The 16,508-nt window shown below is 37.3% G+C and overlaps 1 protein-coding gene and 1 non-coding gene across 7 annotated transcripts in view; both read right to left on the minus strand.

Annotated features, from left to right (window-relative positions):
• BCL11B (BCL11 transcription factor B) overlaps positions 1-16,508 on the minus strand; it is a 165,086-nt gene that overhangs the window by 8,755 nt on the left and 139,823 nt on the right. The window lies entirely within an intron of this gene.
• Positions 5,883-5,988, minus strand: LOC113419828 (U6 spliceosomal RNA). The gene has a single exon (XR_003371973.1). It is a non-coding gene; the product is annotated as a U6 spliceosomal RNA (small nuclear RNA).

The raw sequence follows: 16,508 nt of genomic DNA on the forward strand, positions 1-16,508 counted from the left end.
CACTCATAATTTTACGAAGTATCAAATGGAATACTGGACATACAGGGCATATTTGTTGTAATTATCTAAGATGTGAATTCCTCCATTGTGAAACACTAATTCAGATAAATTCCTAGGTATTCCACCTTGATTTTTCAAAGCAGCTGTTTCATGCAGAAAAAAAATAACGTTTTCTAATCTTGTTTTTTTTTTTTAATTCCCAGCAACAACAAACAGGAGTGATAGGTCAGGAGAATATTGTGTTTCTTTTTCCCCCTGACTTCTGCTTACTAGAATACATACATACCATAAAAAAGAAACATGGCAACATGATCAGACATACTAACTGCTAATGGTACATGGGCCCTGACATTTAATTATTTTGATCATGGGTACTTGCCCTGAATATGACAAGATAGAATAAATGAATGTGAGCTAGTTCATGAACAAAACAGCAAACTGTCTTACTCTCATATACAAGCTGGGAGGGAAGCTAATCAGTAAGTAAACCAGACAATTTAAGCACACAGATGCTGCTACCTCCCAAAGTGTTGGCTATATTAAGAATTAAGGTGTACTAAGAAATCACAAATGGATGGAGGATACTCATGCCTTGAGTATATAATACTCTGATTCCCCCCTTTCCTCCCCAATTTTAATAGCAGGCAAGTGGCCATAGAAATGCTGTTATTTCCAAATGTATGCTAGACCTCTGGAACAATATGAATTTCAACTATAGCTTTCTAGAAGCAATTAATATTGGTGTTATAGTCCAAAATGTAAGAAAGACCTCTTAATCCTAGCAATTGAGGAATTTGAAAGGGAGAAGGTGTTTTATGTCAATTCTGAGGTTGATTCAACAGTCAATGCTCCTATTATTATTACTACTCAGTTAAATATTTCTTTTTTCAAACTAAAGGTGAAAAAAAGTCTAGACCATTAATGCTTCTTAAAAACACAATGGTAGCATAAAAACTGACAGAAATCACAGAGGTATGTTAAATTTATAGTATATTCTGCCAAAAAGCTGTTTTAACAATACATTTTTGCCTCAGCTTACCCATGAATAGATTTTAACAAACCCTTTTTTTTGAAATGTGATCTAACAGCAAATCAAGTACACAATCTTACAAAGCCACACGGCTTCAAAAGAAAGAATGTTCCGCTTCCTTAAACTGATTTTATACAGGTAATTATTTTTTATTTATCAATAATAATTTATACCACTTCCCATGCAAATATGACTTGAAGCAATTTACAAATAAAAAATATACAATAAACTAAAGCAATGTAAAATCATATTAATTAAAATTGGAGTGTGGGTAGAGAAAAGGAAAGCAGAGGCCCTCTTTAACTGCCACCTAGAAATATTGGCTGAATACTCATAGCTGACTGAGTCTTCCATTTTTAAAATCACCAAAAGAATTTATCAGATACAAGGGACGTTTCTGAAAGGTAGCTGTCATATTGTTTCGAATTAAAAGAAAAACTAAGGCCAATAAAAATAGTTTCAAAATGGCAATTCCCTAGCTATTGGCATTCGTTTCCTGCAGCTGAGAAGTTTTTTTTTTAAAGCATATACTGTATATTAAATATTCACCTTTCTGAAATGCAAAAGAAAATTAACCTGTTTCACTTCTGCTTCCTGCTTCCCTTTCAAACCTCACTTATTAATGTCCCTGACATAAAGAAATTGGTATGAAAATCTAATGTTGATAAAAATAGGCCTTCATTCTTTTCATTTCTATGGCCCTAAATGTTTTTTGTTCAGGAGCCCCTGTTCACAATGCCAAAGAGACTGACTGGGGCTCCCGAACGACCAAGGTTCTGACAGATTTATTTGGGGTTTTTTCTTCTTCTTTTTCTGCTTGCTTCACTTTTCACAACCCTCAAAGGCTCTCCTTAGATTTCCCCTTTATTTTATATGAAGTTCTATTTTAAATAAATAAATAAATAAATAAAACATTCATTTCCATATTATCACTTCATGGTTATCTTGCCTCAAAATCGCCCTGAGCAGTGTAAATGCTCACTTTTAAGACCAGAACAACGTCAAAAAGTCTTTGAAGATGCACTCTGAATATTTTTATATGCTAAAATTTGCCAAGTATTTTTAAAATGCTCAGATGGTCAGATAGTGCTGTAAAGTGATTGCTATAGTTGAGGCACAATGCCTGCTTTCGAAAAAAAAAAAAAATGTGCCGTAAGGTTAGTTTCAATGTGTATCTAAGTTGTCTAGCTTGGCTTTTGCATATTACACATAAGTGGGAAAAAGACATTTGAGTCAATTACATTCTTTATTGTCACTAAGAGTGAAATAAATGTTATGGTGTGGAGGGGGATGTTCTATTCAGTTGATCTAAAAGGGGTATTCCATTCTTTTGCTCCATTTATCGATTTTCCTAAAATTTCACACTTTTAGCATTCTGGGTCTGCTGAGCGCGATCAATATTGCTAACCCTAAGGTGCCCATTTCTCCACACTTTGGTGTTCCTGGAAGACTGATACTTTCCTCTTGTATACCAATGGTAATCTACTACATAAGGTTCTATACTGCGAGCAGAAGTATGCTACTTGAATGTGGGATATTTCCTGTTCCTATTATACAGTACTCAACTTCTTGCATGAGAAGGGGCGTTGGTACTTACCTGACACGCCCTTTCTCTGTGAGCTGTGAAGAGCATCCATTGTTTGGGATGATGCTTCTGTCGCTCATTTGATAGGCTGTGCTTTAATTGAGAGGACACTCCTCCTCCTCCACGGGACTACTCCCTAGCGTCCCCAGTTTTGGCGAAGTCGAAGTGATGAAATATTTCTTCTCCTTCACCCTTTCTAATACTTGACCGGAATAGCATCCCACCAGATGAATAAGGGTGGGGATGGATGCTCTTCACAGCTCACAGAGAAAGGGCGTGTCAGGTAAGTACCAACGCCCCTTCTCCAGATGAGCTGTTCAGAGCATCCATTGTTTGGGATATACCAAAGCTTGGCGTGTCCTGCGGGAGGGCTTCCGTCTGGTTCGGATTCCCCTTTTCTTGGTCCCTATGGACCCTTTGAAACACTTTCCTGTCAAAGGCAGCCTCCGTAGAGGCGAAGACATCATTCTAATAGTTTCTAAATAAAAGGCGATGGTGAGGCCCATGTTGTCGCCTTGTAAATTTTTGCTATTGGCGCTTGTAGCCCATGTTGTTAACATCGCAGCGCTCCAGGTCGAATGAGCAGTGATGCCCCTGGGTACAGGAAGAGATTGTGTCTCATAGGACTGGGAATTGTGCTCTCAGCCACTTACTGGTCATTGAGGAAGGGGTCTTGCACCCAATGGTGGGTGGTTGAAAAGAAACGAAGAGAATCTTTGTTTCCTAACACACATCGTGCAGTTGAAATATATGCAGAAAGCTTGCCCTACATCTAGATTGTGGCATTGTCATGCCAGATTTTATGTCGGTTTCAGACAAATGTACGGGAGTATCAGTTCCTATGGTCTGTGGAAACCCAAAATTATCTATGGGTGAAAGATGGATCTGGACTAAGGACTACTTTGTCTGTGTGAAAAATACAGAGCTCCTGTCTAACTGACAAGACTTCTAGATCCAAGATGTAACTGGCCGATGCATTGGCAACCAAGAGAACCACTCTGTACGTTAGGAATGGAGACGTATGGTCTACATGGGCTCAAAGAGAGTTTTCTTGAGTGCGGTAAGGACCTTGTTGAGGTCCCACGTGTGATATCAATGCACTACAACAGGCTGTAGGATTGTAGCCCCGTGCAAGAAAATGGCATATGCGTGGGTGATGAGAGATGGACTGCAAGTCTCTCCTAGTGATGACCAATGCTAAGGCTTCCCCTTTGCCTGTTTATATGAACAAGATAATAATGAAATGTTATATAAATAACACTGCCATCTAACAGGTGTTCCCCTGAGATGAACAGCCAGAGCCATCAGAACCTTCGTAAGAACCCTGGGCAGATGACAACCCAAAAGACAGTGCAATGTATTCAAAATGTTGAGTATTATAACAAAAACTAAGAGTTTTGCTATGTGAGGATCTAATTGGAATGTGAGGATGGGCCTCCATTAAGTCAATGGAGGGTAGAAAATCGCCCCTTCTGAAGCTCAGAAGTATGGAGTTCAGTATACTCATCTTAAGCCTCCTATGAACTATGGATTGATTAAGTCATTTTAAAACTAAAATTGCCCCTGCTGATCCAGTGCCACAGGTTGGTTGCCTGGATCTCCAATAAATGAACAATAGCTGTCTCCATCATGCTCCTTTTAACAGGATCCCCAGAGAGAAGGCAAGTAACGCAAAGGTTCCAGGGAGAGGATGGAAATTCTATAGCCAGGCCTAATCTTCTGATACCTCTAACCCAGGAAACAGAGGTAGAGGCATCCCATCTGTCCGTGAAAGGCTTGAGCCTTCCACCAATAGAGGCACAGTCTTGAGGCCTATGTTGTGCCTCGGAGACCTCTATTTCATGTTCCTCAAGAGATTCTTTTGCTCTGCCCTCCCCTTCAGTATCTATCTCCAGATCGGAAACTACCTGACTGTTGGTGATTCATGCGTCCAGATGGTCCCTGGAGTCTGGAGAGAAAAAGTCCCTGGTAGAGGGAACGAAGGAACCCTCCAAAAAGCTGGGAAGGACTATTTTGGGGTCTATGAAAAGAGAGGAACTTATTTTCTGCTTCTAGTCTCTATCAGAGATAGGTCGGAGCACCACCAACCAAATTATCTCCCTATATTGGGGAGGAAGCAAGCTTCCATTAGTTGTGTGATGTCTACTTGCCAATGTCTGAGCCATAGCAGTAGGCGAGGAGTAACCTGAGACGCCCTGGCTTGAGCAGATAATTTAATATAGAGTTTTGCGGCGTCCTTGTGTGCCCTGATATTGGAATTTGAGATAATCTCCCTCAGATGGCGGAGCAACCTGGGAGACGATCTAGTAAAAAAAAGGGGGGGATGTGGCTGACTCTGCTCTTATGGCCTTCACATCAGATCAACATGCCCTACATGGGGACAACTCGACCCTGTATATCCTTTGACTTGAGAGCCTCTTCTGCTTCTGTTGGAATTGCAGAGGAGGAGGATAATTGCCATTATTGTTTATCTACTATCGTGGTGATGAGAAATTTAGCAGAATGAGCAAACCAAATTAAAAATTTGCTATCATATCCTGTAAGAGAGGTATACGCCACTGAAGAGACCCCTTGTTTCTGGACGAGGTCCAAGAACCTCTGTGGGACAGTTATGACTTCCTCTTACATTATTGGTTGGGAGAAAATTAAATCATCTGACCCCCCCTTATAGTAACAATTGTTGGGCCGAGGGGAAATGGAATATCAAGGCAGGAAGTAGGGTTTTTTTGTTTTGAAACAACAGAGACTTGAAAAAAGTCTGAGGGCGAAACAGACCTGAAGGTCGGTGGTCTGGCTTAATGCCTTCAATGTTTGACATGCCCCCCTTTTTTAGGGGATCCGCCTCTGACAGATTTTGGTCACTGTTGTGAGTAGACCCTTCCTCAACCTGTTCCATCTGGTCTCTAGTTCTCCCTCATCCTGTGCATCATGTGAATGTGTAACTGGATTATATAATACTCCCCTGAAGGAGGTACCTGCTGGTAATGAAGGTCTATTCTGCATAGTAACTAAATCGAGTGAGAATCGAGGTCAGATTGTGGAGGCTGCCTAGCCATCAACTTCTACTGTGCCCCGGCTGCGATGCCTCTTCAAGTTGCCATGTCCCTCCAGGCCTTCAATTTGTCAGGGATATCCTCTGGGAGGAGGAATTCTGGTGTGGTCCCACAACTGTCTGTCAGGCAAGTAGCGCTGCTGAAGGCCTGGGTTGAACAGGTCTCTCTGAGGCTCTCCTGGATGGCGTTGAGAGATCCAGGGATGGAGGCAAGGTGAAATATGGAACACTTCACAAATTGCATGTCATCCTTGTGCAGGGGCCATGCTAATCTTCTCTGTATCATTCCAATTTTAGTATATGTGCTGCTGAAGCGAGCACTCTGGAACTGGGACCAGCCTGGCTGGGGAAGAGGACTGAGACTTCTGTTCAACCTCCCTCATGCATTTTTTTAAAAAAAATTTAAGATATGCTCATCTAACGCATTTTGGTGTCTCTTGGCATCCTTTGTTGCCCTCTCTAGGACATTTTTACCTACTTTGAGTTGGTTTATTGTCCTCTGGGGGTATTTTTGGTTGCCTTTGAATATTCTGACCTAAAGCCCACAAGGTGAGATATCTATATCTATGTATCTATGTGTATGAGATATTAATGGACTGTTGACTGGTTCAGAGGACTGATATAAACAAGGGCAGGGAATCCTCTTGATATTTGCCCTCCCCCCCCATTTTTTTTTGTAAATTCAATTTGTTATTATGTTATTATTCATAATAATATTGATATCATTAATATTGTTATTATTGATACTATTTTTGTTATATCTGTGCACAGCTTCTAACATAAATTGTTGTGTTGTTACCAAACTCATAATTAGATGACTGAATATGGAATCAAATTGTGAGGCCAAATAGAGAACACCTTTCAGGACCTGTATTGCAATTGGGTGATCCTGCAGTCACTGGCTCTCAACAGCTTCCTGCCCAGACAGACACAGGCCTTGGTGCTCACTGTTACTATGCTGCTAGAATTCTGTGAGGGCTGCCAACTGAAAAAGGAAGCCCAATAGTCAACCTCAGAAAGAGGTCCGTAATAGCATTAATGTCCCCTGGACCCTTAACGGAGATCCTTGTGAGGGGAAGTGGCTTCTCAACAAATAATGCCATGGAATTCTTATAAACAAAATGATGCCGGCATTGTTTTAGTCATCAAGATGTAGCATCAACCATCACCTTTTAATGTGAGCCGATGCGAATCTAACTAGAATTTGAGAATTTGAGCAGGAGAACTCAGAGTCCTCTGGCTCCACCCGATCAATAGCCCTTGCTTCTTCTATATACCTTGCGGGAGTATATCTGAAACTACAGAATCTCCTGTGGAGAGATACCTGAGGGTAAGGATGCTCTGTCCTGCTTAGTGACCAGAATTATAGGGAATTCCAGTCAGAAGGAGCGCTCTGTTGTTCAGAGCAGTATGCTGCACCTCTGCAGAGATACATTGGTGTATTGCTAATTCCATCCACAGTCACATCTTTGTGGGGATCTTTTCTGGTAAGTCATCATCTTGACAGAATCTGGCCGCTGTTAGAGCAATGTGGCCAGAGTCACTTCGAGTCACTTGTACTGATCTAGATGGGCTACCTGATCTTGTGCAGCTGCACTGCATCTGGATTACACAGACAGATTCAGGGGTGGTTGCAGAGGGGGATTGGAGCCGAAGTAGGCCTGGAGGAGATGAGGTTTGAGAATTTTCTTCATCCTCCCACATGAACTTCATGTGGTTTTCTAGTACCTTATGGCACTTGTTAGCATCTTTTTCTGCTGCTTAGGAGATACACTTAGAATGCTTCAATTTGTTTTGAGAATTTGACATGGCTCTTGAGCTACTGCCGCTTGCCATTGTGACCGCTTATTAAATTTTACTGTTAATGAGGCTGAAATGTTGGGCGGTTGGCACGCCCAGGGGCCTGAACCAGCAATGGCCAGGGAACCCTAAAACAATGCTCCCCAGTTTTGTATAATCTTATGTAAGAATACTGAATTCTTATTCTTGTTCCTATTATTATCATTATTATTATTATTGTTATTAATATTATTATTTCCGAATTAGCCAAATTAGGAACACCTCATAGGCCTAGAAAGGAGGAATTGAATGAAATAAGATGTAGGCCTGCGACAGCTTCCTGCACAGGCGGATACAGGCCTTGGTACTCGCTGTGGTGCTGCTGTTTAATTATGTGAAGGCATAAGCCAACAGTTTCCTCCTTAATGAATAAGGGTCCAAAATAGAATAATTATATCTGAATATCTATCTATCTATCTATCTATCTATCTATCTATCTATCTATCTATCTATCTATCTATCTATCTATCTATCTATACATACACACACACACATATGTATTAGGGTGATTTCTCTCAGGTTCCAGGAAGGAGACCCCTGCTTGGGGAAAGAAAAGCTTCTCACAGTTCCAGAAATAAAATGCAGATCACTACCGCATGGTTAGTGAGTCTGCAATGGCACCAGCCATTATCTCTTTAGGCGCGTAATGAGTTAAATCGGCTCAGCAGCACTTCCACACCTTGTGGGGAGTCGATACTGCAGTTTCCCCTTGAATAAAAAGGCGCGGTGGGGCAGATGGGCGCTGATGCCCCCACCCCAGATGGTGTTCCCAGGGGAGAGAAAAAAGCCTCGGACCCTTTTAAAATGGAGCCTCTCCCGTCGGGCGCAGGTGGCGGCGATCATAGCAGCTCGGCTTGAAAAGATCGTAATGTGAGTTGTTAGCCATGCAGCTGAGGTGTTATCACCTCCTATCGTCCTGGGGGAGAGAGATCATTATCTGAAGCTATGGTGAGCTCCCTTGGCTCGAGTTATATATCATAGGGAGCTGCTTGACTCATTGAAACTAAAAGCCTTAAAGGAGTTGTTTAGAGTTTAAAAGCAAACCTTTTTGTTGACTCCTTTTGAAGCCTTTGCTATTCCGGCCAAGGGAAAGGAAATTAAGCTGCCTATATCCACGAAGGCTGAGCAAAAACTGGGAACGCTAGGGAGGAGTCCCGTGGAGAAGGAGGAGCGTCCTCTCAATTAAAGCCCAGCCTATCAAATGAGCGACAGAAGCATCATCCCAAACAATGGATGCTCTGAACAGCTCATCTGGAGAAAGTGCAGTTCTCCAGCATGTTAAACTTGAAGAAAATTCTAGTTATACTTCTTTCTGCTTTCTTGCTTTGTTCAAGCTGATTTCTTTTTTTATTGCTATTACTTTTACAATAAATCTGTTTAAATAATGAAGAACATTGTTGCAATTCACAAATAAAGTAATTCCTTTGTAATTTCCATCTGCATTCAGACTGTGTAAACTGCAGTTCTCCTCCTACATGTAGACAGACTATAATACTACTACTACTTGTATTTTTCAATGCATAATAAAGTACCAATGCATCTACAAGTTACCACAAAGTGACATAATCATGTATGAAGTGATATGCAGGACTGATATTACAAATCCTAAACTTACTGTTGATATTATTTTGATTCAGAATTTGGTTAAAATAACAAACAGAGCTAAACAGGAGCAGCATGAGGTCTAGTATCTCATATTTAATCAGCAACATTTCTGAAGGCCACTTTCAAGAAGGATTAGAATTCTAATATAATTCTGCAAAATGGACTAGTAGGAAATTACAAATGGAAGGTTAGATTAAACCCTCTGGAGGATGGATCAGAGGATGGACTGTGCTTATCAATTTGATTCTGCCAATAAAAATGGATAGTATTTTTTGTATTTTTAACTTTAATTACCATATTCAAGATTTTTCATTTCTATAAATCAGATTTCTACAGAATTAGAATTTTGATTTATTGATCAAAAATATTTGCTTATATATATTTGACAAATATGTATCTTTTTCAGGAAAAACAGGGCATTCAACTAATTGCTTAGGATGATAATGTCACACTGGTTCAAAAGATATAATCTTGTGCTATTATAATACCCTTTTAAATAAAACTTGTTAGATTTATATCACTCCATTCCTCCATAAGTTTAAGGTGGCCTATACAGCATCCTCTCCTATTTTTTCCCTCAACAATCCTGTTAAATAAATTGGATTAAAAGAGAATAAGCTTCCATGGCAGAATCTGATCTTGAACTGGGGACCCCTTAATGACTACACCATACTGGTTATCATAAGCTAATTATCTCAGATGCCTTAGTTTTGCAGATGATCGTGTTATTTTGAATTACATACTAGCAGTATTAAAACAAAAGGACAAAGGAAATGGTTATTGTGTGCACTTAGCTTTGAACAAAGTTCTGTGTTCTCCATCAATTTACCTCTCTTCTCATTTTTAAATAAGCATTCTATTAATAGCAGTGTCAATGGTAAGATTATTTACAAACTAGATAAACTATTCTATATTAGAATTTTCTCATTTTATTTCTAATATTAGACAAACTTACTTAAATATAAACAAATTAATTGTATAGTATATGAACATATGTGCCATGTTAACAGAATACGTATGACTATTGATATTTTTCCCTTGCAAGAATAATAAAATTAATTTTAAAATGCAATAATTTCTTCATATCAACTCCTTATTCCAAAGCATTTTTACACAAAATTCACTTTTGGTATATATTTATCATCAATAATTTGCTAGAACACTACTTAGGCTTCTAACAAATGCATCTCATTAATTAAATAATAAGCCTTGAGTATCCCATGGCTTAAACCTATGCACGTAATTAATTTGTACATTTGCTGAACCCACTGGTTTATTTTGAAATATATAATTTTTCTGAAAATAATTGTTCTCTTTCTTATTCTGTGATGGCTGGCATTATGTGCAAAACCTGGATGCATTAAAAGGGTAAGCAACCAAAGCAAAGCACACCCATAGCAAGACAGGGCTTCCCCAAAGAGCTCTGTTTCTTGCTGTGGTTTTGTCTTGTGTTGGAAACAATTTTTTTCCAATGGACACTCAACCAAGAATGCCGGGCAAATTCTATCCTTAATTTCTAGCTTGTGCAACATATTTGGGTTGTTTGGGGGGCAGGGAGCTGCTAATTCTTGCTTTCTTCTGGTTGAAGTCTTTGCTAGTCATTGTTCTATTCTGGTTGAACCTGTCTCCACTTCTCTAAACCTAGACACACAAGCAATCAAACTCTTTCAGACAAAGATATGTTTATATTAAAGATAAAAAAGTTGGGGAGTTTAGTTCCTGGTGGCTATGTTGTTAGAACTAATTTTTATAGGATTAATATAATCAAGCAAGTAATATGGCTTCAAAATTAAATTCAAACTATATGGCTATTGTTTCTCTTTTAAGAGTTTAGTTTCATTTAAATCTGTGGTTCTTTAGAATGAAGAGTTATAACATTATGTAAGTTTTAACATATTATGTATAAAAATTATTAGTAATTATGTATTTGGATTCTAAACCAGGTCTGGCTACATTTTTGACTCAACAGATGCAAGGCCTACTGGACAAGGAAGCAGAATATCACCCTGAAGTGTCTGACTGGTCTGAAGGGGTACAAGTGCCTCCCAATACAGCCTTACCCCACTGAGGATTGGAGTTCACAGACTGCCACTGAAGACTGGTCTGCAGCTTCCACCGCTCAGGCTACTGAGTGGGTTGGTATTGCTACAGAATGGTCCTGATTAAGCAATAGCAATTCAAGATTTACAGTTGAAGAATAAAATATCTTCCTTGTTAACTAAAAAACAACAACACTGAGGATATTCTTCAACTATTTGTAACAAAAGGGCTGGCTATGAGCAAGCATTAGGATGCAATATGCAGAAAAAGCAACGATCATGTGGAAGTCTCCTGATCTATTTCCAAATGTAATGGCTTAAACAGGCATTTTTGAAGCTTTTATACCCTAAAGTTGTGACTATTGCAGGTATTTGGTGAAAAATGTGCTATTTGGCAGTCAAATAAGCATAAATAATATAAGGAGAATTGCTTCCGTTTGCTTATATTTCATAAAATAAAACACAGTAGTTAACATATTTCTACCAATGTATATAAGCTAATTATAACATAAAAGATAATGTAGCAAAACAGTGCTTTCAATTATAGCATTTTAATTCAATAATAACTGAATTCAATTAATAACTGTAATTTCACTTGCTTTAGACTTTTAAAACAGAAATCAGTAGAATTGTGTCTTATTATCTACCTTTTCAAATTTGTAAGATTTCCTGTTTTAGCATTGTTTTTAATCAGATATAAGCTAAAGTTGTTAGAAATAAATAAAAAAATAACCTAGTTACAAATATACTTGAATGCATGCCTGAAAGAAATATACTACAAATTTTTAACTTTTAAGTAAACATTGAAAGGTTCTTTTTAGAAATCAGCGTCAGACATCATAAAAAACAGATTTTAATGCTATTTCAGTTCAGTTTTAGAAACTTTGGAAAATAACAATTTGCAAGATTTTAAAGCAAGCACATGTTTCAAAAGCAGACACATATCCACTTCCTCTATTCCCTTCACTGGTTTTCTTCATATAACAAGTATTAAGTATTATTAACCCCTCTAAGGGTTGTTTGGGGATTATTATTATTAATTTGGTATTTTAATGCTCCCAATAAAAATAGTTTGTATTTTCAATAAAACTACACCTTTAATTCAATTATTATTGAATTAAAATGCTATAATTGAAAGCACTGTTTTAGCACTGAAGCCTTCTTATAAGCTCTGTTTTTTAAAAAAGGAAATAATGGTGAAAAGCATTTGGTTTTGTTTCTCAATGAACTGCAAACATATCCAATTAGTTATTAAATGGATAATTTATATACTCATTAATTTTATACTATATAAAATGGATGCATAGATGCTTCACTGATTTGAAGCTTTACCAGAAAAAAAAAAATACCTGATCACCCATGTTATTCAGGAAGGAATGACACAATCATATGTAATAACCAGTGAGTCTATTTGTTGTAATAATTTGTGGCTATCTTAGGGTCATTAGGATAAACAAGAGATTCCTTCCCTTTCTTTCTAAATCTGTTACAATTATCCTGCCAACCAAATCATTTCATGATTCAAACATGGCCACATGAAAAGTCTTAGAGAACCAATTCACTGAATTATAGTATGATGACTTCATCACACAACAATTTTAACAAACATATTCATTTATTATTATTTTTATATTATATTATTCTATAAGATGACTCCGGGCGTTGCATCAATTAATTTACCTAAGGCAATGTGGGAGAACTTGAATTTAAAAGGCATCTCCATGGCTTACTTGCTTCCATCACCTATAAAAACTGTTATGCAGGCATATTAATATATATTTGATACATACTTTTCTCTGACCAGCACTTTGGAAGAGGACATTCTGCTTATCTTAAAACATTCTCATCTACCTTGGCATTACCTTGCATGATAATCCTGCTTTCTGATTATGTATTTAAATATATCTAATTTTTAATTATTTTATGTTTTATTGTCTAACATGAGGATATATCAGTTCTACAATTCTCTGTAATATACATTAGAAAAGGAACATATTTTTGCCTAACATGAAGCTTGCCTAGCTACTAACCAATGGGAATCCATAAAACAGTTGTGCTTAATTCTGGTTACAGAATTACAGCAAAGAAATATCACAAGGTTGATGCAAGCAGAACAGTCAGCACAAAAGTTTAAATTAAGTCTGGGTTCCCACATCATTTTAAACTAAAATGTGGCTTCATTGGTTTTGGCTTGATATGCTATGATCCCCTCATTGTGGCTTACTACACCAATCATAACTGATCAAGCCACAACTTAATATGCTGTATACCTCTGGTAGAAAAGTATTGATATACATTGGATCAGTCTTCAGAATTCATGTTGCTTTAAGAATTGTTCAGGACTGAAAAAAAGGTAGGGGAAAATTACAGGAAATGTTCTTACAAAGGCTGAAATAAAAACAGTTATATCCCAGATATATGTATGGTTTTACTGAGGAAAAATGGGGAATCGAGATTTGTACTGATTTGGAAAATGTTAAAAGAACTAAGATAGGCAATTTTGTGTAGTGGGTAAGACATCAGGCTAGAAATTGGGATATTGTGAGTTGCAGTCCTTGCTTTAGGCATAAAGTCAGCTGGGTAACCTTGAGCCAGTCTTCTCTGTCAGCACTAGGAAGCAGGCAGTGGCAAGAGAGAGAGGGGGGGAGGGAGGGAGGGAGGGAGTGGGGGAGGGGGAGAGGGAGAGAGACAGATAAAAGTATAGTAGATGGGGTTATATTTAACAGCTTTTTAACAGATCTTATCAACACAGAAGTGTATAGGAAATGAAATCAAAGTAAACGTTGCCCATAGGTGAAGTAATTTCATAGAATGAAGTGACTGATTTTGGCACGCAATCCTCAACATACAACCATTCAGTTAGCAATCATTTGAAGTTATGACAAAAGTGATTTAAAACTGGTCCTTACACTTACCACCGATGCAGCTTCCCCATAGAAATGTGATCAAAATTTGCACGCTTGGCAAACTTTAAACAAGCAAAATCAATAGGAGAAGCCAGATTTGCTTAATGACCATGTGATTCACTTAACCGGGGTGACTCATTTAACAACTGTGGCAAAAAAAGAATTGTAAAATGGGGCAGGATACATTTAACAACTGCTTTGCTTAGCAGTGCAAGTTCTAGTCCCAAATGTGGTCATAACTCAAGTATTACTTGTATTTCTAAGAAATAACAAGCCTTGTGGTAGAAGACATTATTTATAAGATGCTCACTATTAGAGGATGACTTCTCAAAGTAAGACTTTAACTTCTAAGAAATAAAGATATTTCACATAAAGAGCTGGATTGGGAAATTATTTTATCACCATTGAAATTGTTATCTCTTTCTCTCACTATCTGTTACTAAATTAAATCAGAGCCAAAGCAGACCATTCTGCCCTAGACCAAAACAGAAGGAAGAGTTTACACTGGAAACAATCCAGCTTCCTTGCTGTCAGTCCTTTACTGGACTTCTAAATGTTTACAGTGCTGCTTCTTCAGTAACTCTGAATTAAACAATGAACAAAGATGTTCTGAATGTAAACATGCACTGGACTGCATTTCAACACAACTATACTATTTTGTAATGTATGTGACTTCCATTTCAGTTTTTACTAAATAAATCAGGTTGAATTATGATTGAATTCAATATATTATTAATAAAATATAAATTAATAAATGTATTATTTACTAAACAAATATAAACAGACATGCAATTTAGGATTCATTAACATATGAGCAACACATGCATTTTTTCCTATGAAAGCCAATATGCCAATTTCATTAAGGATACCTTTGGCAAAAGTAATTCCCTCAGTGGCAATATTTTGATCTGAAGAACAAGTCAGTCATTACTGGGAGATTAGGGACTCCCATGGAATCACATTAAGCATCACAAGAAATACAGGTGCTGATTTAGATTTTCACCACTGCACAGAAACTGCTCATGGACCAAAATTCTCATGTTGTAGGTGAAACAGTTTTAGATAGAAAACTCTGTCTTTAGATAGAACGCTTTAGATAGAAAGAAAACAAAGTTTCAAACATCAAAGTTTGACTGGTCTTGGCAAGATATTGATCTCTACTGTCCTCATTTTTTATTACAATATATGTAGTAATTACACAGAGATTGACTAGAGAGAAGAAAAATAATTAAACTTATGCATAAATATATCCTGCTTATTTTACAAATTAATAACACCTTTTTTTTTCAGGATGCTCAGCCTACTGTCCTCTTAGTTCTGCTTCCAACCTTGAAGAATAACTGGATGCCCACACATAGGTGATGACAGAACCTAGCCAGCGGTATGAACATCAAATACTTTTTAAAAGAACCTTGAGTACAAAAACATTATGCAAGTTTAGGGATTTATCTACATCTCCCATATGGATTGAAAATAAAAGAATTGTGAAATTCATTATATACTCATTGATACCTATTATCAGTATGAAAAACCCAAAAATGCTTTTTTCTTCCAGAAAGGGGAAAGTGGCAGGTGGAGGGTCAATAAGGAGAAAAGTCTATTCGCAAAAAAATAACTGGGTAATATTTAAGTTAGTCCCTTGCAGTCCATCATTTCAATCAAATCCACATAATTCATAGTTAAATGCTTTCATGTCTTTTTTTAAAACAAAGGTAGGTTTAAAACAAATATATTGTACTGCAGTTGACAGAATATGGATGGATAGATAGGTTAGAAATTGGCTTCAGAAAAATTGAAATATCATTAATTTGACAAAAAAACACACATTAGAAAAGATCTGTCCATTACTGAAATGAAAAGGTCATAGGATATACCAATGGCAAGGTGGGTTTTTATATAACATCGCATTTAATGCTTTTGAGAAGAAGGTTTTTCAAGGACATTTTAGGCTGCCTCTTTTTGCATAAGACATTCAAATACATTTCAAGTACTTTCAGCCCTTGTTACACTGTATGAAATAAACTGGCAATTTTCCTTTAAAATCTAGCTCCTACACAGTAATTGTCTAAAAGCTGTAGCAAAGGAGTTTTTCCCCCCTACTTTTTTCCTGTTGTTTCTAGAGAAGAATTTTAAGATGCTGATGTTACAAAACTGAATTTCAGGACAGAATAATTCCATAGTTTGGAAGTCAAGAAAATGGACAGTAATATTAAGGGGTGGAAATGATGTAAATCATGTTGTGCGGAAAAAGTAAATTTTAAAAAATGACATCAAAAGATAAGAAACAAATCTGACATAATGTATCTCCTTGACTGTACATGGGTGAAATATATTTTAACATGACATATACTGGGGATATTAGATATCTATTCCTAGTTTGTAACTGAATGTGCTTTTATTTTAATTCATTGCTTTAACAATTTTGAAGTCATTATTCTGGCTTCTTCAAATC

The sequence above is a fragment of the Notechis scutatus genome, chromosome 1 (genome assembly GCF_049901735.1).
Source record: "Notechis scutatus isolate UNSWTSFEM ecotype Mainland chromosome 1, rNotScu1.2, whole genome shotgun sequence".
Classification (NCBI taxonomy): Eukaryota; Metazoa; Chordata; class Lepidosauria; order Squamata; family Elapidae; genus Notechis; species Notechis scutatus.